This window comes from Rattus norvegicus, chromosome 8, assembly GCF_036323735.1.
Source record: "Rattus norvegicus strain BN/NHsdMcwi chromosome 8, GRCr8, whole genome shotgun sequence".
Lineage (NCBI taxonomy): Eukaryota > Metazoa > Chordata > Mammalia > Rodentia > Muridae > Rattus > Rattus norvegicus.
This window is the reverse complement of record NC_086026.1, coordinates 70,484,525-70,507,237: the sequence shown is the minus strand read 5'-3', so window position 1 is coordinate 70,507,237 and position 22,713 is coordinate 70,484,525. Positions and strand designations below refer to the sequence as shown.

The following is a 22,713-nucleotide window of genomic DNA, read 5'->3' as shown; positions in this document are numbered from 1 at the left end:
CTGAGCCAGCACTTGGGGGAAGGGTCCTTCCCAGATCCATCACAGGGACCTCTCCTCCTGTCTGCACAGGAGCTGAGATGACCAGACTCAGGACTCCAATGAGACACGCAGCCACTTTTGAGTGCTATAGTGAATCCCTGAGAAAGCCCAGACGAAGCCCTCTAAGATCCCTCCCACCTTATAAAATTTCTGCGTGCTCTGTCTAGGTCAGAGCCACAGGCTGGCTGGATCTGACCCAGAGAAGTGGGGTCTGAAGCCCGGTTAATTCTCTCCCTTTCATCCAGCCCATCTCTTTAGAAGGAACCTGCCCTTTTGTGGGTGCAACCTTGGCCCCCTCATTCTGTCTTTCCTACCTGACCCCACAGGTCCTGGAGTTTGATTAATATCCAGGAAGGACCAGATAGCCTCAGGCAGATCCCTTGGTGTCTTAGTTTCTATTGCTGTGATGAAACACCATGATCTAAACAACTTAGGGAGGAAAAGGTTTATTTTGTCTTTGCTTACACATCACAGTTCATCATCGAAGGAAGTCAAGACAGGAACTCAAGCAGGCCAGGAACCCAATGGCAGGAGCTAATGTAGAGGCCAGGGAGGAGTAGTTCAGCTTACTGGCTTGTTCAGCCTGCATTCTTATAGAACCCAGGACCACTGCCCAGGAATGACATCACCTATAAATAGGCTGGGGCCTCCTACTTCAATCACTAATTAAGAAAATGTCCTACATGCTTGCCTACAGCCTGATCTCATAGAGGCATTTTCTGAATTGAGGCTTCTTCCTCTCTGATGACTCTAGCTTGTGTCAAGTTGACGTAAGACTAACCAGTACACATGGTCTCTGGGAAAATTGTGAAGGACACATGAGTTTGGTCACCCTTAAGCAGATAGGCAGTCCTCAGCCAGGGTAGCGCCTTAGCTTAGCCTTGGGTCCCAAGAATGGATTACCTGCTTCCCTAGGGTTGGCCTCTGGGGATAACGGTCCTTCATGAGTAGAGGAAGGTATAAGAAAGGGAGTAGGTACAGAAAGGCTCTAAGGAAGTCTTCTCAGCTCTTTATTGGGAACTAACCTTTAGAGGTGGGTGGGGACTCAGAGCCCTGGGATCTGTGAACCTCTGACTTACTGTTTTCCAGGTCTCTGATCCTCTGACAATTTCCCTATGGAGATGAGCCATCTAAGCCCCAAACATGAAGGAAACCATGTGCTCTTGGCTCCCAGAATCTGACCTGAAGTGGAAGATGGGTGCATTCTTTATGGGGTGGTAGCGGGTGGGTTTTAGTTTAAAGAAAGCAAGCTGCAGCCCTGAGAGAAAAAGGAGACTTGTGCAGGGAAGATCTCCAGACCTCCCTGTCCCGTGATGAGCAGGATCCTGCAGACCTGTGTGAGCCCACTTGGCTGATGTAGGCCAGACTAGCAGGGAGATGGTTAGGATGAGAGGCACCATACCCTCTCCCAGCTCTGCTCTGCCTCCCGCTGGAGACAAGCCTTTCTGGGTACAGCCCCACCCCCGCCTGGTGCTTGCTAGATGCCTCTTATTAGCTGGATGCAGATGTTCTACTTCACTTAGGATTTATTTCTGATGAGCATTAGAAAAGTAAAGTCAAACAGGCAAGCTTAAAAATCCTAGCACTGGGCAGACTGAGGCAAGAGGATTAGGTATTCGGGCTACATATTGAGAGAGATGGAACAGAAGAGAGGAGTGTGGATGCCGTTCAGTTGGCAGTGTTTGTGTAACATACATGAAGCCCTGGGTTTGAGTCCCAGCACCATGCAAATCAGGCCTGGAGTCACATGCCTGTAATCCCAGCACTTAGTGGATGGAGGCAGGAGTTCAAGGCTGTCCTCGGTTACAGGGAATTTGAAGCTAGTCTGAGCTACATGAGACCCTGTGTCAAAGAAAAGAGAAGAAAAGAAAGGAAAAGAAAAGAAAAGAAAGAAGAGAAGAGAAAAGAAAGGGAAGGGAAGGAGAGAGAAGAGGAGGGAGACAGATACATAGAGACACAGAAAGAATATATCAAGTATGAGTTTGTGAATTTATTGCTACAAATGGGGCTAAATTAAAAGGCTGGCTTAGGGAAACAAAGCAAATCATCATTCAGGTCGTATGTCGTAAGCTTAGAAGCATGGTGGGACATAAAAGAGTTGGGGAAACTGTTAACCAGACAGTGGTGCACATCTGCAGCTAGACTGTGGAATGTTAGGTCAGACTCTGCCCTGCCTAGGGCTTTAATCTAGGTTCAAACCAGCAGACACCATCAATGTGAGCCCAAACTGATGGTGAGGCAGATGCTCATGGGCCTTGGTGGGTTTGGGGTAGGGGTGCTTTTCATGTCCCTTTGACAGCCTTTTCTGTGCCTCCCCCTTTAGAGGACATGTTTGTGGTGCTGGAGTCCTACAGATCTAGAATAACCGAACCCCACAGGGTTATTCCCCAAATCACCCCTTGGGTCCCAGAAGTGTCAGTGTAAAGACTTCTGAGAGGGGCTCTGCGTCCTGGTTGTTAGAAGGTGGGAGGTCCCAGGCACCAGCTGGAGGAGCCTGGGCATCCATGCAGCCCTCAGCCTGTATGAGAGGTCCTCTCCTCCTGCAGAGACCCCAGGTTACAGAGTGGGAAGCAAGACGACCTAGGAAGTGCTTCAAGGACTCCTTAGCCCCCACTGCTGTCTTCAGGTCACCAGCAGCCACTCTGCTCCATAACCCAGGTTCCCTGCAAGGAAGTCCTCCTCTAGGGGAGGAGAGCCTGGCGGGTAAGGAAGGATGTCTCCACCCCACCCCCAGCACTCTGCAGCAGGCTCGGGTCTGCAAAGGTAGCCTACCCCCAATGCATTAGCTTGTCTTCGCCTGGGAAATTACTTCAGCCCAGCATCATTTTTTATGTGCCTGTTCAATAAAATAATTATTGATGGCCTCATCCATTTAAGTCACAATCAAAATAGCAGCCTGGATGGGGCAGTCCTGTATTATATCACCCAAGTGAGAACTATTTTCTATCAATTCACAAATACATTCACATTTAAGTGAAAAATTATGCTATCTGGGATCAAATATATCAGAGGCTGGGAGCCAGGAGGGAGGGAGCTAGGGTCTGAGGGCATCTTCATTATTCAGTAGGAGAGCGTGTGGGAGAAGGGAGTGTCTGAGGAGCCCTCTGCCTGCCAGTGAGCAGGGTGTTCCCCACTGGATTCTACTAGGAGCCAGAGGGAAGACTATCACTGGCTTTTCCGAGGAAGAAAACCGGAACCATAGTGAATTAGACAGATGTGTCTACAAGCCCGCCCCCCGCCCAGGTGTTGGCAATCGTGTGCTGATCAGGCAGAGTACCTTGTGTGTCCAAGATGGCTGGACATTGGGGGTGGACCCAGGCCAAGGCAGAGAAGAGGAGCAAGGAGACAAAGGAAAGACAAGGGAGAGGGTGAGAACAATCTCCACTCATCCTCGCTGTGAGCAGGCACCACCCAGGGGACCTATGGCTCCTCTAAGAAGCTACTAAGGCAGGTCTTGGTAGGCACCTCCTCTGTCACAGTGAGGGCATGAGACTCAGAGAGGGAGATTCAGTTTCCCGAGTGTGCATAGCTTGTCAGGGAGCAAAACCACACTTGGCCTCAGAGCTGCAGGATGACTAAATGTGTCCTGGAGACTCCTTGCTGTGTAGCCATGGGTAGACACTAGGGTCAGGTGCACGAAGAGGGGATGCAACCAGAGTTGTTCGGTTGGCTGTTGTGGGTTTTTTTGTTTTGTTTTGTCTGTGTTCTGGAGAGGAATATGCTTGTTTTGATTCGTCTTAAGTAAGAACCTAACAGAATTTGGAAGAAATGATGCTGGCTAGATTCAGCAAGTCCCTCCCCCCCTCCACCAGAGACCTGATGGGTGGGTCTCTCTCACTGGCATGTGCATGGCCTGAACTCTAATTAGATCTTAAGAGTTACAGTATTGGAGCCCAGAACTTGGAGGCCTGCAAAGGATTTAGAAGGTCCAGATATCATCACCGCCGTGCTCCCCCTTTGTCCTCCCTGTAAACCCATCATCAGGTCTGCTCAGAGCCCAGTGAAGCCCGAGGTAAAGAGTTCCTGTGGTGGGAACCACTGGGAAGAGGCAACTCCCACACCACAGCAGCCTGCCTGGTGTTTGACCTTTTCTTGCCTCTCTTAATTAACAAGAGTCCTTTTGTTGGCATGAAGTTACCTGTCAAGGCATTTCACTGGCAAGGTTAATCTTGGAAAATCCTGACCTCGTGCACACACGCCATGTCTCCCCTTGGCCCTTGTTACCTGTCTTTTCCACTAAGAAGACTGTCAGTAACTCAATCCAGATCATCCGGACAAGGCCAACAAGATGGCCTGGTGGGTAAAAGCACTTAGAGAGGAAGCTGGGTTCCATGCCCAGAGCCCGTATGAAAATCTGAAAGCGAAGTGGAGCATTTTGTTCACACTGTCAATTCCAGCACCCAGGAGGCAGATCTCGGTTAGTTTGAGGCCAGCCTGGTCTACATAGTGAATTCCAGGACAGCCAGAACCAGAAAGAGAATCTGCTTCCGAAAACCAAGACCAAAACAAAACAAAATTAAAAAAGGAGAATGAATAAATGAGTGAGTGAATGAATGAGTGAATGAGTGAGTGAATGAAAGAGTGGGTTAATGAATGAATGAATAAGTGAATGAGTGAGTGAATGAGTGAGTGAATGAAAGAATGAGTTAATGAATGAATGAATAAGTGAATGAATAAGTGAATGAGTGAGTGAATGAATGAGTGAGTGAATGAATGAGTGAGTGAATGAATGAGTGAATGAGTGAGTGAATGAATGAGTGAATGAGTGAGTGAATGAGTGAGTGAATGAGTGAGTGAGTTAATGGATGAATGAATGGATGGAGTGAATGAATAAGTGAGTGCTAAACACAATGTCATGCTCCTTTAATCCCAGCAACTCTAACCTGGAGTATACAGAGAAGAAACTGCAAGAGTGACCAATTCAGATCTCCAAACAGTCACATTCTCTCTTGGTGGGGATAGGACTTTAACATATGAGCCAGGGAAGGAAAGGGCAGTCATTCTGCCCATCTATCCAGGAAATAGCAGAATTAGGGCTCAGATTCTGTGCCTCAGAGCCATATTCTAGACAAGGATATTGTGAGGTTTGTGCAGCCAAGAATGGGAACAGGTAAGGTGAGCACCCATAGCCCAGGCAGAGGACACCTGCCCAGTAGGGTGCTCTTGCCCCCAAACAGCACCACTGCTGCCCCCAATGCTGGTGGAGGGAGAAGGTGCTGTTGAGATGAACCAAGGAAACTAGGCAAGCCGGTCACATGGGGAGAAGTTGGGAAGGGGTAAGGGGTAGAAGCAGTTGCATCAAAGAGAAGGTAGGTAACAGGATGAGCACAGGAGCAAAAGGGTGGACCTGGGTGCAAGGGCAGGTGCAAGGGCAGATGCAAGGGCAGATGCAAGGGCAGATGCAAGGGCAGATGCAAGGGCAGGTGCAAGGGCAGGTGCAAGGGCAGGTGTAAGGGCAGGTGCAAGGGCAGGTTCAAGAACAGGCATAAGGGCAGGTGTAAGGGCGGGTGCAAGGGCAGGTTCAAGAACAGGCATAAGGGCAGTGAAAAGGACAGGTGCAAGGACAGATGCAAGGGCAGGTTCAAGAACAGGCATAAGGGCAGGGACAAGGACAGGTGCAAAGGCAGGTGCAAAGACAGATGTAAGGGCAGGTTCAAGGGTCGCCTTTGTCAAAAGGAACAAGCCAGGTATCAGAGGTCTTGTCAGTAGTGGCCATAATCCTGGGTATCTTTTGTTTGTTTGTATCTTGCTTTTAAGATATGGCTCATACATTTGATCCTAGTACTTGGAAGACAGAGGCAGGCCCATTTCTGTGAGTTCTAGGCCAGCCTGGTCTACACTGTGAGTTTCAGGACATCAGGCTATGTTGAGAGACCCTGTTTCAAAAAAGTATTTTTAAATGCATATAGTTGTACTTTACAGCACAGGCTGGCCTGGAACTCCTACACCTGCTCCTGAGTATCTAGGACTGCAGGTGTGCTGCCACACTCTGCTGGCCATTTTGTTTATATCAATTAAACATGATTTATACATGGTACAACCAACCTTTCAAAAGGGTATAATTCAAGGAATACTTGAGGGATCCTGTGACCATTACAAAGTTCATTTAAAAACGTTTCAGGGTTGGGAGAGGGGCTTGCTGCTTAAAGCACTTGCTGTACAACTGTGAGGATCTGACTTCAAATCCCCAGAACCTATATAGAAGTAGCTAGATGTATTGTGTCCTATATAAGCCAATAATCCCAGCATTCTCAGGGAGCTCAGGGCCCAGCTAGCCTGACAAGAGTGTTATTTGAAATAAACAAGCGAGTGTGTGTGTGTGTGTGTGTGTGTGTGTGTGTGTGTGTGTGTGTGTGATGTATATGTACATATATAGGTATAGGTATATACATACACACACACAGGATGGAAAGCTATTGAGGGACATACCTACCATCAGCCACTGGCCCTGAATATATACACAACACATGCACGCGCGCGCGCGCACACACACACACACATGCACATGCGCACACACACACAATGGAAAGCTATTGAGGAAAATGTCTACCATCAACTTCTGGCCCTGAATACACACACCACACATGCACACACATGCACACACACAACCACACAGGTACTACCAGGCTTCCATTGACAGAGCAGGCAGCTGGGAATGCTGGGACATAGAGGAAACACAGGTGTCTAAGGAACATGATGATTTACCCAGCATGTGGTCTTGTGTGGCCCCTGTCTAACCATCAACATGCATAGAATACAGCATGTTTCTTTGGAATGCCACCGAGGCTGTGAGTACCATAAGAGTCTTCTTTTCACCACAGGAAGAAGAGGGAGAAAAGGTGACTAAAGTCACCTAGGAGGGTGAGCACATCTTACTTCCCACTACTTCAAAATAAACACATTATCTGGAAGAAAAAAAAAAGAAGAATTCTCTGAGGAGGTGTGCTTTCCTTTCCTCTCCTCTCCCCTCTTTTTTATTTTTGAGAGAGGATATCAATATGTGGCCCAAGCTGACTGACTTCTCAGATGCTGGGGTGCAAGTAGGCACTGTCAGACCCATCTCTCTTTGTGTGTGTGTGTGTGTTTGTGTGTATGTGTGTGTGTGTTACATTTGGGTGCATATTCAGTTTGATTTCAGTTGCTCACACCCACAGCATGGGTGTGGAGATCAAAGGTCAAAGTCAAGGTGTGTGTGTGTGTGTGTGTGTGTGTGTGTGTGTGTGTTACATTTGGGTGCATATTCAGGTGATTTCAGTTGCTCACACCCACAGCATGGGTGTGGAGATTAAAGGTCAAAGTCAAGGTGTGCATGTGTGTGTGTCTGTGTGTGTGTGTGTGTGCGCGCGTGCATGCACATGGGCACGCTGGCACCCACAGTATGCATGTTGAGGTCAGCAGGTAAGTTAGCCCTCACCTTCCACCTTGTATAAGACAGGGTCTGTGTCTTGCATACCCCAGGCTCCCTGGCCCACAGTGGCGCTGGGAATTCTCCTGTCACTGCTCCCATCTCACCATAGGAGCCAGGATTACAGACTCTCCTGCGCCACTGAGTCCAGCTCCACATTGGTTCTAGGGACCCAAACTCAGGTCTTTACATTTGGGTATTTGTACCCACAGAACCATCTCCCCAACTCCAGATCCAGCTTTCTAGTTTTGTTTTCTTTATTATCCTTACACAAGCCATGTCTGGGAAGAAGCCCTCCTAGAGCAAGCCTGACTGTAGAAGCACTGAGCTGTCTGTCCTTTAGCCCCAGGAGAGTGTGCTCCTTCCTGTTACCCGGCAGAAGGCCTGCTGTGGTGGCAAGGGGATCCTTGCCTGGCCAGTCATTACCCTCTGTGACAGCCTCAGCAGCCACCCAGACTACCTGGTAGGCCACAGCAGCTTGTAAGACAGAGACCGACCTGTCCCAGCTCTGCAAGCCTGTTGCATGCCGGAGCCTCTGAGATGCCTGGTAAAACTACAGGGTCCCAGCAACTGCAGAGAAGCCATCTAACTTCCACTGTTGGAGAGTAAAGCAGTCGTTAGAGACAGTTAGAGACAGATGTGGCAGAGACCACCTGGCCCAGGGATCTCCCAGGCAGACAGTCAAGCCACACTGGAACATAGAGTGGTACTTCCTTCCTTCTTCCATAAGAAAACCTGCTAGAGTTCTCACAGCTGGCAGGAAAAGACAGTGTCCCAGCCTACTGAGACATGGTGGAGCATAGCCCAGTGGCTCAGGTTGGCAGCAAGAGTGAGAAAAAGCACCCTGGAAGGTTCTCAGGGGGCTGGGATGGAATGAGCTTGGGCAGTCATACCCACTCCTTGGGCAGGGTTCCAAGACCCTACTGGATGCCACCCCCAGAGCCATCAAGTCCTGGCTTGCTATAGGCTTCATGTCTACTTTGGATGCTCTCCACCCTGCTGAGCTCACTTCAGAACCCACAGGGCTCTCCTCAAGGCTCTATCTGCATGCTTGGGACATCAGCCTGTCCCTTGCCCACAGGCAACCACAGTCTCAGCATCGTCCCATTTAGAAAAGCATCATTTGGGCATTTGGTTAATCAATGAAAACTTGGCATCATGATCTATCTATCAGGGCAGAAGGGATGAATCCATACCCTGAATCTGACCTTTTGGACATGATTCTGTGAATGAGAAGCTGCCCAGTGGGGCCTAGGGCTGCCTTCCCCAGGCAGGTAACTCCTGGAGACCTCCTGGAGAGGGAAGGAGACCTCCCCAGTTCCACACAGTTACTCAAGGATAAATGAGGGCTGCGACTCAATCCTGAACCCCTAAGCAGAGCTCTCGACTGTCCTTTGGGTGGGAGACTCTAGAAGTCACCTGTCCATTGGGCCCATAAAAGATGGTGCTCCAGGTCAGAGATATCTAGACCAGAGGGCCAGGGCTACTTGGGGGTGACCACGGAGATTGCCTGCTCCTCCCCAGCAAGGTCATAATGCTCTCCACAGAGCCCTGGAGATGGCTCTTTACAAAGTCCTTTCCCACCACAAACAGATGCCCTCAGAAGATGGACCAAATGCCAGGACAGTTTCAGTGGCAGAAAGGGGCAGGGTGGGAGGGAGCAGGGGAAGAGCTAACAGGCATAGAGGGTCCCAAGCAGGGTGGACATAGCCATTGGAATCTGGAGGAGGTTGATGCTTCCATATCTCAAGCTGTGGAAGGTATCTGGGAGAGGACTTGGTAAAGTTTCTGCCATGCAGAGTTCAAATCCCCAGCCCCCACATAAAGTCTAGGCATGGCAGAGTCCATTTATAACCCAAGTGCTATGGAATGGAGACCACTGAATCCCAGGATTTCCTTGACCAGACAAGCCTATCTAGTTAGTGTACTCTGGGTCCACTGAGAGACCGTGTCTTTAAAAAAATAAAAAGTAAAAATGTAAAGCAATTGAGGAAGAGACCTGATAGCCTATAGCCTCCATACCCACACCTACACTCATGTGAGTATGTTCGTGCATGTGCGTGCACACACACACACACACACACACACACACACACACACACACACACAGCTACCTGGCCAGATTCCATGGTCATGATGCTCGAGGCTCCAGTAGAGATTCCAATCCTGGTTCTTAATACTTCTCAAATGTCCACAGTGGGAATAGCCCAGTGAATGCAGCAGAGCTGACCTGCAGCCCCAGAAATGCTTCCTGAAGCAGAGAGGTGCTGAGGGGGCACCAGGGAAGCATGCAAACAGAGAGATTAAATAAACAATTTACACAGTGCTCTGTTAGAGCTCTAAATCAGGTAGCCTGAAGCCCTGCTTGAGGCCTCTGACTCCAGAACACAGCCCTGCTGTGTAAAGGGTGCTCCATCAACTGACAGTGAGGGAGGAGTAGAGTCCTAGGCAGGTAAAGGCCTTAAGGGAAGCCCCAGACAGGGGCCTTTTGGAAATCATTCCAGTCTACTCCTAACTTCCCAAGGCAGGTTAGAAAGGGGAGGAGTTTGGCCTTAAGAGAGGTGGGCAGGCAAGTGGCCCAAGATAGGGAAATTGTGTGACATCAGTGTCCTCTCCATCCACAACTGGAGGGGGAGGAGGGGAATCCAGCCCGAAGACATGGGAGCACCTGCCTGTCCATCACCTGGGTGAGTGCCAGGCCTCACCTCCCAGCCAGAGACCAGGCTCCTGTAAGTAAGATAGGATCTTGGGCAGAACTCTCCTCACCCCAATCCAGCAGCCACAGAGCCACTAGGACTGCCCTGTGGGACTGACACATGCTATAGTGACATGCTCTTCACAAAATGTTAATTCAGGTCTACAGCTATGGAAAGAAGAAAATCCCCTTGTTCACAGGACTCATGGCTTGGCAGAGAGAATTTCCATTAGAAAGCAAGCTGGCACACGCTTGCAGTCCCAGCACCCTGGAGGTGGAAGAGAGTCAGAATTTAAAGTCAGCCCGGGCTGCATGAGACCCTGCTTCCAAACACACAAAATTACTACTTCTTAAACATATAGAAAGAATGCTGTGTGGCCCCACACTGCCTACTAGCTGAGCCCACTCATGCAGCTCTCTTCCACATCTTCTGCCTAGATCCACTGACAAACCCTGGCAGGGGTATCCAATCTTTGAGCTCCAAGCACAAAGTCCTTGTTTCAGAACCATGTTATCGAATTACAAAAGCAAATTGTAAACATGATGGGTTAAGTACCATTATAATTTCATGTTGAGCCACCTTTAGAGATTTCCCAGGGTGCATACAGCTAATGGGTTACTAGTTGCATGTGCCTACTGGAGCCTTGAAGGTTGACCAGTTGTCTCTGCTCCAGTCCTCTCTCTCCCCATCCCCAATCATGATGACATCAGCTTCACTTCCTTCTTTCCTTCCTGCTCAGCTCTCTGCTCCCTGGTCTCCCCAGCTGCTCTCTCTGAAGGAGCTGAACTGACTTGCCAGGGTCACACTTGTCCCCTTATCAGACTGGGTGTGCTTGGTTTGAAGATAGGCTACCATTTGAGTCAGCCCAGTGGTTGCTTGTGTCACTAGACAGGACTCCCATATCCCTGATCCTCAACTTTTACAAACTTCCATTTCTTCAGTACTTCCTACCAGCAGTCTGGGGACTCAGGGCTGAGCCTCCAGGAGCCTCAGCTCTTTGACAGTCCCAACAGCCCTGTTGAGTAGCGGCTGTTTTTATAATTCCATTTCTCCCAAAGGGGACAGAGCACAGCTAAGGTGCTAGAATGTTCTGTCTAGCCTCCAGGCTCAGGATTTTGCCCCATCTTTACTTCCCTAACCTTCTCTCCCTGGGAACATCTGCCTTCCATTGCTGCCTAGCAAATAAATCCCCTAAATGTGTCACCAGTGATAGCTAAGGCACAGTTGGTTCCTAGGGAAGTTTGTATTTCTAGGCCCAGGTGGTTTGTTCGTAGAGGGAGGACTTCAGGCAAGCATGGGACAGCAAAGGGTTTTCCTGGGGGAACAGAGGCTTCCCAGAGTTCCCCTGGGGACCGCTGCCAGGTGAAGCCCACCTCCTGTCTTCTCTCCGTCTTGGCTCCCATGTAAACCTTCAGGTCCTATTCACTAGCACAGGATACGCAGGGTTGGGAACATCTGGGTACCATAGGACATTCTCTGCTCCTGCTCCCACATTCCCTTCTTGGTCCCTGGGGTACACCTTCTCCTCCATCATCTCCTCTTGCTCCCAGCAGAGCCTGCAGATCAGTGCCCAACAGCAGAAGCAAGCTGTGCCTTGCCGGGTGGGGTGGAGACTACCACCCATTATCTGGGCTGCGGACCCCACCTCATCTTATAGTCGCCCTCACTCCCAAGGTTATAAATGCTTGATTTCCACCTCCCAATCCAGCCACAGAAAACGCAGCAGGTCCAGTCAACCCAACACGCATCCTCACAGCGTACCCCAGGGCTGAAGAAGCTGCCCAGGGCCGAAGTCTTCAGCAGTCCTGTCTTTGTCCTCAGGTCCTGCAAGATGATTAAATTCAGAACTAGGCTAAGCCAGCAGCAGCAGTAGTGGCCCAGGGAGCACACCCAGTTATACACATCTGAAAAGAGACCTGGGGGCCTAGGGGCTCTTGATGACTGGAGGGACTCTGTTGTCAGGATAGCAACAGAGCACAGGGTGGCACTGGTAGTCTAGAGAACGAAGGCCAAGCGAGGCTTCTAGAGTCACTAGTAAGACAGGGAGCTTAGAGCAATGGGTGCAGGGTGCAGGTGATGGGGAGAAGAGAGAAAGAGAGACAAGAAAGAAGGGAGGGAGTCAGGAAGGAAAGAAAGAAGAGAAAGACAGAGGTAGGAAGGAGAAAGAGAAGGAAGGAGAGGAGAGAGGAGAAGAGGGAGGGAAGGAGGGAGGGGAGGAGGGAGGGGAAGAGGAAGGAGAGAAAGGAGGGGAGGAGAGAGGAGGGAAAGGAGGAAGGAGGGGAGGAGAAAGGAGGAAAAGGAGGAAGGAGAGGAGGGAGGGGAGAGGAGGAGGGGAGGAGGGAAAAGAAAAAGAGGGATGGAGAGAATGAAGAAAGAGAAAGATAGGGTGGAAGAAGAGAAGAGGTAAGAGTGGGAAGGAAGGAGGCTCTCCAGCTTCTTTCAAGCCTTCTTACTCCTCCCTCTTCCAAGCAAAATATTATGCCCCTTAAAAACACACACACAGGCTCTCATACATGCATGCACACATGCACGGGGGTGCACACACACACACACACACACACACACACACACACACACACACAGACACACACGGAGGCACACCCCCTCTGCCTTTCTCCTTTTCCTCTCTGAGCAAGAGCTTTGTAACACTAGATGGCTGATCCGAAAATAACTGTTTTGCCCTTAGACAGAGGCGTTTTTTCCACAGGAGAAGCTGAGATATTTTGAAAGCCGCCCCTGAGGCAGAAAGTTGTGCACAAGGCACTAATTGCCAGCACTCCCAAGGGCAACTGCCTGGCAGGGAAGGCAGGAGGCAGGCAGGAGGAGGCAGGGCCTCTGAGGTCCTAGGGGAATCTCCCTCCAGCAAACATGTTCAGCCAGCTCGAGATAAAACCCAGAAGCAGGGGCAATCTTACATAACCAGAGCGGACCGAACATTTTCAGCAAATTACCCCTGTGATGAGTTCTGCCATAAAACCGCCTCGCAAGTGAATTTAGTTTTTCTTCCCTGCATGCCCAATCAATTAGCACATGAGTAATACCAAGCCCATTAGGACAAACCGATGCCGGGGGAGTTATGTCATCTGCTCTAGAAATGATTGCTTAATATGCCAGTTGGGGGCCGGGCGTGGTGGTGCATGCTTTTAATCTCAGCACTCAAGAGGCAGAGGCGGGTGGATCTTTGTGAGTTTGATGCCAGTCTGGTCTACACATGAAGTTCCAGGCCCAGTCAGGGGTGACATAGTAAGACCCTGTCTCGGCTCTGAGAAGCTCTTAACCACATACCATTCTTGCCAGAATTAATACCAACAGTCCATCTCCACCAGAAGGCTGCAGGGCAGAGCAAGCAGCAGAGCCAGTGTGTGAGACCCAGCCTGCTAAAGACCCTCAAATACCAAGGCCCACCTCCACAGACTTTCTCTCCTTTCCTGTTCGATGTTCTCCATGGCGGCCTCCAAAGCCAATAGAAGCCTAAAGGTAAGAGGAAAATGTATGGAGCCAGGCAGAAGAGTTGGAAGTGTTCTCCTGTGAATTGTTGGAATTCACACTCAGGAAAGAAAAGGAGAGGTGTGGGAGTTGCTTCGTTTTCCCGGACCCTGGTAGCTGTGGAGTAGGCCATCACAGGGAGCAACTAGAGACTTGTGCAAGACTGATCGCATTTGTACTCAACAGGAGTGTGTGTGAGAGAGAGAGAGAACACATGTCGGGGTGCTGTGGTACATGTGGGCATGAACAGGACAGGAACTTGCATCTCTGAGCACATGTTCATGCACAGTTGGAGAGAGCCAGCAGGCAGACATGTGTGCGTGCGTGCGTTTGTATGTGTGTGTGTGTGTGTGTGTATGTATTTGTGTGTGTATGCTTTTGTGTATGTGTATGTGTGTGTTTGTGTGTATTGTGTGTGCATGTGTTTTTGTGTGTGTATGTGTGTGTTTTTGTGTGTGTGTGTGTATGTGTTTGTGTGTGTGTTTGTGTGCGTATTTGTGTGTATGTATGTGTTTGTGTGTGTATGTGTGTGTGTTTGTGTGTGTATGTGTTTTTGTGTGTGTATGTGTTTTTGTGTGTGTATGTGTGTGTGTTTGTATGTGTGTGTTTTTGTGTGTGTATGTGTGTATGTGTTTGTGTGTGTATGTTTTTGTGTGTGTATGTGTGTGTGTTTGTGTGTGTGTTTGTGTGTGTGTTTGTGTGTATATGTGTGTGTGTTTGTGTGTGTATATGTGTGTATGTGTGTGTATGTGTGTGTGCTTTTGTGTGTGTATGTGTGTGTGTTTGTGTGTGTGTATTGTGTGTGCGTTTGTATGTGTGTGTGTATGTGTGTGTGTGTGTATATGTGTGTATGTGTGTGTGTTTGTGTGTGTGCTTTTGTGTGTGTATGTGTGTGTGTTTGTGTGTGTATGTGTGTGTGTTTGTGTGTGTTTGTGTATATGTGTATGTGTGTATGTGTTTGTGTGTGTTTTTATGTGTGTGTGTGTATATGTGTGTGTATGTGTTTGTGTATATATGTGTTTTTATGTGTGTGTGTATTGTGTGTTTGTGTGTATGTGTTTGTGTGTGTGTTTGTGTGTGTGTGTGTATGTGTGTGTGTGTATATGTGTGTATGTGTGTGTGTTTGTGTGTGTGCTTTTGTGTGTGTATGTGTGTGTTTGTGTGTGTATGTGTGTGTGTTTGTGTGTGTTTGTGTATATGTGTATGTGTGTATGTGTTTGTGTGTGTTTTTATGTGTGTGTGTGTGTATATGTGTGTGTATGTGTTTGTGTATATATGTGTTTTTATGTGTGTATGTATTGTGTGTTTGTGTGTATGTGTTTGTGTGTGTGTTTGTGTGTATGTGTTTGTGTTTGTGTGTGTTTGTGTATATGTGTATGTGTGTATGTGTTTGTGTGTATGTGTTTTTATGTGTGTGTGTGTGTTTCTGTATATGTGTGTGTATGTGTTTGTGTGTATATGTGTTTTTGTGTGTGTGTGTGTGTGTGTGTGTGTGTGTGTAGACACAGGGACATAAATGCCAGGTACACTTAGGTCCTTAGGAATGCATGCCTGCACACATATGTGTGCCTAGGCTCCTATTACTCTGGAACCCTCCAGGAGTGACTGGCCTTTTTTTTGGTCATATCTAAAGGCTCTGTGATGCTTCTGGACTAAGGGATCCAGTAATAAAAATTGAGTGTCCATCAACCTAATGTAGAAAGGTCGAGCCATACTGTGAGCCTCCTGAGCATGGAAAAGGCCTAGTTTTGGCTCTGGAGCTGACCTATGCTTGGCTCCGGCCGTGGTCTGCCCACTAGAAAAGAAAACCCCTTATTTACCCTGGGCCATAGCTGCTTCATCTGGCAAATGGAGGTAAGAACATGCCCCAGAAGCCTGGGCTGAGGGGTCGTATACAGCAGGAACTTGACACAACACTAAGAGGTGGCTTCTTCAGAGGAACTAAGATCCATGCATACACCTGCATGTAGGTATGTGCTCACAGGGTCTCACGGGACTTTACACCAGTGAAAGAGAACCTGGGCATGACCAGCATAAATGGTCAAAGGTGACAAAGGTCAAGTTAGCTGTGACTGTGGTGGCTCAGGACCACAGCCCAAGTCCCGACCTTAGTTCCACTACCAACTAGCCAGGTTAACCTAGAGCCTCCTAGCTCTCCCCATTCTCTGTGCCCGGCTCCATCTCTCTAACTTTCTCATGTCTTGGGAAGAAAGTGATTTCTACCCAGGGCTCCCGTCTAATTAGAGAGAACTAGAGACTTGGAGCTGAACCCTGCTGAGAACTTCTGCCCAGTGACTGATATAACTAACTGTCCCCACCTTGTGATACTTCACTCCTGAGAGGGACGGTCACTTCCAAGGGAGTCCAAGCCATTGTCTCCAGAGTTGGGAGTGCAACCCCTCTGCAATCCTTCCTCAAGCCACTTGAAGAATGTGGGCCCAGGGAGCTGTAGGGCTGGGAGGAGTCACCCCGGGGTAAAAGTGGGGTTGAAGCATGTCTAAACCCCAGAAATCTCATCCAGAGATTGGCAGGAGTAGGATCACTCCACTCTGTGCCCTGGGCCTGTATGTCCTCACGCATCTAGTCTGGTGTTTCTCATCTCTGCCCTACCAGAGGAAGCCATGTAGCTGGTAGCCAGGTTAAACTTCCTTTCTCCTTATAAGGTCATGTCCAGCAGCACCTGGAATTCCTTCTCATGCAAATGAGGCTTCCGTAGCACCCTGGCCCTGGCCAATGATGTACGCTCACTTCCATAGCCCCTACTCACCCACCAAGGGATCAAATAGCCTTTGTTCCGCCCCAACGAATGGGAGCATTTCTCTGAAGCTGGTCTCTGGTGTGTGGGCTTTGCCTACACACTCGTGGCTGACCTGCATGCACCCACCCACCCATGATCATCTTAGGCCTTCAGCCAAATGAGAGACCCCATTGACAGCACACCACTCGCCTTGTGAGGGGCCTTGGAAGTGTGTCTGGGCTTCAGTGTGGAAGACAGAAGGGCTGAGTTCTAGGTCCTACGTTGCCCTGTGGTTTTATGAGCCACTAAATTTCCACCTTAATTGCCTCAACTCTAAGACAGGCATATTGTCAGCCAGCCTAACTGTGACACAGAATTCTTCCAAAAGAAGAATCGATTCTTAACCAGGGTTGCAGCAGAGCACAGCCAGCATGAGCTTCTAGAACTTAAAAGGGCTGGAGAGATGGTTCAATGGTTAAAAATGGCTCCAGAAAAAACCAAATTCAGTTCCTAGCACTCACATTGGACAGCTCACAACCACCTGGGACTCTAGTTCTAGAATGCCTAACTCCCTCTTCTCACCTTGAGGGCACTACACTTATGAGCACACATCCCATACAGACACACACACACACACACACACACACACACACACACACACACACACACACACACGTAGCTTAGAAATAAATGTGGTTTTTTTATTTCTATTTATTTATTTTATATATAAAATGAGTACTCTGTAGCTGTTTTCAGACACACCAGAAGAGGGCGCCAGACCCCATTACAGATGGTTGTGAGCCCCCGTGTGGTTGCTGAGAATAGAACTCAGGGCCTCTGGAAGAGCAGCCAGTGCTCTTAACCACTGAACCATCTCTCCAGCTCTAATTAATGCATGTTTAAAAAGAACTTTAAGAAGAGAAACAAATCTTTTGTTAAAGCATTTCATCATCGTCGTCGTCATCACCACCACCACCACCACCACCACCACCACCACCACCACCATCATCATCATCACCATCATCATCACCACCATCATCATCATCATCATCACCATCATCATCTTACAGTACTGAGGTTTTGAACATAGGGCCTTGTGTACACTTAGGCAAGCATTCTATTATTGAACTACCTACTCAGTCTCTTGAGTCTGAACCCTGATCAGCAACCTTGCTCACTTGTAGGTCTTGAACCAGCCACTTGCTGAGCCTGCCTCTTCAGCAGGAAGATAAAACCTATTCTAGGACATTGGAATTAAATAAGCAAGGGAGGTTACTCAGCAACTCTCTCTCCTTTCCTGCAGACCTACTGAAGGTGATGCGCCCCTGATGGTAGGAAGGATACAGAGTTTTCAGGTAGCCAGCCTCCAGGATGGGCCCTGCACCTACTAGAACTGATGATCCCCTATCTACAGTCTTCACCCACGGAGCTTTTGTAAGTGAAAGAAGGTCCGAGTGACTTCCAAGGGTCATTCACATGAGACATGGCCGCTTTAATCCCGAGTCTCTGGATCAGTGGTTGTGGGAGAAACCAGCCACCATGTTGTGAGGATACTCAAGCTGCCTGGAGAGTATGATCTATGAACTGAGTCCTTCTGCCAAAGCCAGCACTAACTTGCCAGCTGTGTAAATCCCATCTCAGGTAAATCCTGAGGCTCAGTCAAGCCTCAGGGAATTGAAGCCCACAGGACACCTGGACCCCAAACACTTGGAATGGCCCAGTTACTTTTGATGGACACCATGCTGAGTGACTCTCAGTCTTGCTTTGAAGACCAGTTCCAACACAGGTCATTGAGGAAAATGCTGGATGTGCCACACAGGTAGATGGTGTGGTGCCCAGATGCAGCCAGGCACACAGCCACCTCCAGTAATCACAATGGCGGGAAGCCTGTGGGTGATGGGTTCTGGCTTACTATTCCTTTTGTGTCATTTTGTGCCAGTGGGAGTTGAACCCAGGGCTATGTGCATGGTAGGCCAACGCTCTGACACTGGCGTACATCTCCAGTCTTTAACCATTGCTTTAAACTGCGATGCTTTGGGGGATAAATTGTTATACAGTGATAGTTGACCTTAGCAGATGCAAGCTCTGTCCTTTAAATCCTGCTTTTGGAGCGGAGGTTCTCAACCTGTGGGTCACAACCGCTTTGGGGGTCCCATAAATTAGATATCCTGCATATTAGAAATTTACATTATTGTTCATAACCGCAGCAAAATTACAGTTATGAAGAAGCAACATGGTTGGGGGTCACTACAACATGAGGAAGTGTATTAAAGGGTCATAGCATTAAGAGGGTTGAGAACCACTGTTTTAGAAGAAAGGAAACCGTGGGTAGATGGCCATGATAAGCAAGGTGTGGTCAGAAACCAGTGCCCCCTAGCTTTCTGCAGGAGGCAGATTGGCTCTGTTGTCACTGCTTGCAGAGACCTGGGAGGTGAGAAACCGTCCTGAAAAGCAGACTCCATGCAAAGGGTTGTGCTTAAGCCAAGGGTGGGGGGTGGGGTGTGATCCCCAGGATCTGTGGCAAGAAAGAATGAGTTAAAGTGCTTGCCCACCTCTGATGGGCACAGTAGAACATGGGGCCTAGGTAGGCTGGCACACGGATTTACAAAGACCCAGGGCACCTGCTTTACTGTGTTTTTTAAGAGGAGGAAATGGGCTCTTTTGCTCTCCTAACGGCCCGGCTGCTCTCTGATTTTCACAGGTAATGGGGCAGGAAATTGCCCACAGTGAATGAGCGAGACCTGTTACCTGTGGGTGGAAATGGGTAATGAGAATTTAAACCCAAGCACATCACCGGATCACATTAGGGAGCCAGCTAGCAAAAATGATTAGGAGGGTTTTAATATGCGCCGTTTGGATGGATATCCATCCCTGCAGCGACCTCAGGCTCATTAGCCTAGCGTCCTGCACAGGCAATCAGTCATTTGTGCTTGCGGAGTGGCCTCCATCCCAGAACTCTCGAGGGGTGCCCAGGACCTGGATATTGGAAAAAAATCAAATACTATTTGGCATGGTGCATTCAGGTGACCTTAAGTATGACTCAGATGACCTGCAGACCTGTCTGTGCGACCAGGTTTAACCTTCCCACCTTTCTGAGAAAATGAGCCTAGTGCTAAGTCACTAGTCACTATATCTGCCCATTTCTCTTTCTTGACTATTAAGAGTTAGTGCATCCTCAAGGATAAAACACTGAACCCACAATCAGAGCTCCAGGGTCCTGCAGCAGGCCCGCTGCCTGTGAACAGGTTCTCTAGGCATGTCTCTTGTGTAGAGGTCTCCTCTGGACAAGTTCTCTTCTGGTCCTTGGTTACTCATTCCCTGTGAAATGTCCCCACATGTTTCAGAGTGAGATCCTTTGTGCTGTCAACTTGACAAAATCTAGAATCCCCTGAGAGCCAGACCTCTGAGCATGTCTATGGGGGATTTTCTTGACTGTGTTAAGTGGGAAGATCACCCACCGTGGGTAGCGCCAACCCCTGGCTAGGATTCTGGGCTGTGCAATAGGTACGTATTCATCTCTCTCTGCTTCCTGTTTGGAAATGTGTGACCAGCTGCTTCAGGCTTCTGCAAGCTTGACTCCATTCTTGACCTATGAGCTAAAATAAACCCGTTCTTAAGTTGCTTTGTCAGAATAGTTTATCTCTGCAATGGTAACTCACCATCTTCTCTATTTGTGTTCATTTGGGTACGTTCTTCCTTACATTTCCCCAGCCAATGAGAGTATCTTGGTTTTGAAAACACTTAATCTGAAATTTTTTTAAGCAAAGAAAAATGAAAAGACAAAAAGAAGTCTGGGATAAAGGCTGGAGAGAGGACTTAGTTGGAAATGTGCTCACTGTGCAAGCATGAAGACCTCAGTTCAATCCCTAGAATCCAAGTTTTTGAAAAGTCTGGTGTGGTGGTGTGGATTTGTAATTGCAGAGCTGGAGAGGCAGAGGCAGGCGAGTCCCTGGGGCTCTACTCCTATTCTGAGCTAATGGGAGATCCTGGCTCAAAGAACAAGTCAATGCTTTCGTGTAATATCTAGGCTGTCCTGTACTCTCCAGTACATGTATATGCAAATGCTTAACACACACAGGAGGAGGAGGAAGAGGAGGAGAAGAAAAGAGGAGGAAGATGAGAAGGAAGAAGAGGAGGATAAGAAGAAAAGAGGAGGAAGATGAGAAAGAGGAGGAAGAGAATTAGAACAAAAGAGGAGGAAGAAGAGGAAGAGGAGGGGGAGGAAGGCCTTGATCTATGGCCATCCCTGGCCCCTGTCTTACATTTCCTGCCCACTGCCTCTTTATTCTTTTCCTTAGACCCTGCTTTCCACACCTCATTCTTCTGTTTCCTAATCACGGGGGGGGGGGGGGGCTTTACTAAGCATCAAAGTTCTCCATAAAACCCCAGCCTGGCAGCCTGACCTCTGAGCTAACCTCCAACACATGGCCTCAGCTGTGGCAGTCATCAACCCTACTCAAACTGCTTGCTCTGTCCCCTCCTGTCTGCTTTGAACAATCCCTGTGTCCCCTCCACCAACACCCCAGCTTCCCTTACCCCTTTCAGAAACCCCCCCCTCTCAGGTTCCTGCAGGCCCTTCCTCAGCCTTCCTCAGCCTTCTTCCTCCTACATTAACCCTGCTACATGCCCATCCCTGCTGTGATGAGGGCCACTTCTTATTTCATTGTTTCCTGCACCACGATGGAGACTTGAAACACTGTAACCTTGCAGTGCTGGTTCTGTGTAACTAAATAGCTAAGGTTTCTTTTCTTCTGCTGACTCAAGGCAGGGTCTCTACCCTTCCAAGTCTTCCTTGAGGAGCATTCTAGTAACTTTGTATTCATAGACTTTAGAAATAAAAAGAGCCCAGGGGTCCCTGTCTAAATTCTCCAGGCGAAGAGTCTGGCTATGTCCTCCCAATATGTTCACAAGGCCTGACCAGAGACAGCAAGCAACACTTGCTGCTTTCTGGAGCTCAAATAGTCCATGCAAAACCAATCCTAAAACATCGTTAGCTACGGCGGAAGCACGGCTGGGGGTTGGGTCATTTCCATTGGCCTTTGGACAAGTCATTTAACCTACTTTTGGGTGTTCATGTAATTTTCTTGTCCTTGCTCTCGCCTGCTTTGGCTTAGTTTTGTCTGCGGAGCTTCAGTAGTGCTGTTGGCTCCAGGTTTAGGCAAAAAGGGCAAACGAATAGTATCTTACACCTGATCCCAGAGCCCAACAGATCTATGCTTGCCAGAAATGCCCACTTAAAGAGAGGGCACACCAAGATCAATGAACTGGACCATTCTTTGGTTAGGAAAAAAAAGTTCTCTGGGGGAACAAACTATTAGTCTGCCACCCAAGAATAGAGAACTGCAGCTTGGAGAGAAGGCCATGCGGATTTTCCATGGTAGTCAGCAAGGTGGGTGGTCTTAGCTGATTCAGGTTGTTCAGATTAACCAGGAACTAGATGCCCTTGTGATGCAGTTGACCATTGGGGCTCATAGGGAAGTAGTGCTTTTCCTGGTAAGCAGAAGCCCACCTTAAGAGATCCCCGAGGAATGCTGAGTTTAGGTTTCTATTTACCCAATAACAACCATGTTTACCTGGTCAGGTCCTGTCTAGGACACTGTCACCAGCATTATCATTTTGGGGGTCCACTTCTCTTGGGCCTCCCCTCCTTCACTGCCCTTACCTCCTCTGCTGCCCAGGGTCAGCCAGCTCAGATCCTGTCTTCACCGGGCCAGTTTAGTTAGGCAAAACTCAAGCTGTGTGTGGCCCTTCCCCCACAAGCTGGTTGATGCTGGAACCCCTTCCAATAGGATATCCATAGAGAGCCACAGCGTTGAGAGCCAGGAGGGTCTTCAGCCTTCTGGAAGGCCTCAAGGTGATGGCGAGGTCTCAGAGGGCAGCATCCCTGGCCACAGCCCTCGCCGAGAGGCAGCTTCCCTGCCCCAACCCCATCCCTGTTACAAGGAGCCCCCAGATTTCCTTACCTTCTTGTCCCCACTCCTACCCCAACTAGTTCTGCTGTGTAGCTGCACCGACTTCAGAGGGCTGCAGTGCCTCCTGTGTGGATAGAAGATGCCCTGTTTGCAGATATAAGGGGGACTTATCCGTGAACAGGGAACAAGGGGAAGTTCTAGGCATATTGAAACCTAGAAGTGCTTTCCTCCGGGAGGGGTCCCAGTACATTCCTGAGCTGCTTCAAGCTGCCACACTAGCTCCCAGGGTCTTTATTCTGATTAAAATGGCTCTCCATGATTAATGCATGGAGTGAAAGGGACTGGATACATTCTGAAACAGCGCCCAACTTCCAGAAACATGGAAGGCTATCAATTATTGATCCTCAGGCCTGAGAGGTTGCTCCATGGGAAGAAGCA

General features: G+C 48.8%; 1 long non-coding RNA gene across 1 annotated transcript; it reads left to right on the top strand.

The window, feature by feature from the left end:
* Positions 1–9,126: 9,126 nt before the first annotated feature.
* Positions 9,127–19,992, top strand: LOC120094181 (uncharacterized). The gene is made up of 3 exons (XR_005488240.2): positions 9,127–10,173; positions 13,438–13,617; positions 17,667–19,992. It is a non-coding gene; the product is annotated as an uncharacterized LOC120094181 (long non-coding RNA).
* Positions 19,993–22,713: the final 2,721 nt, after the last annotated feature.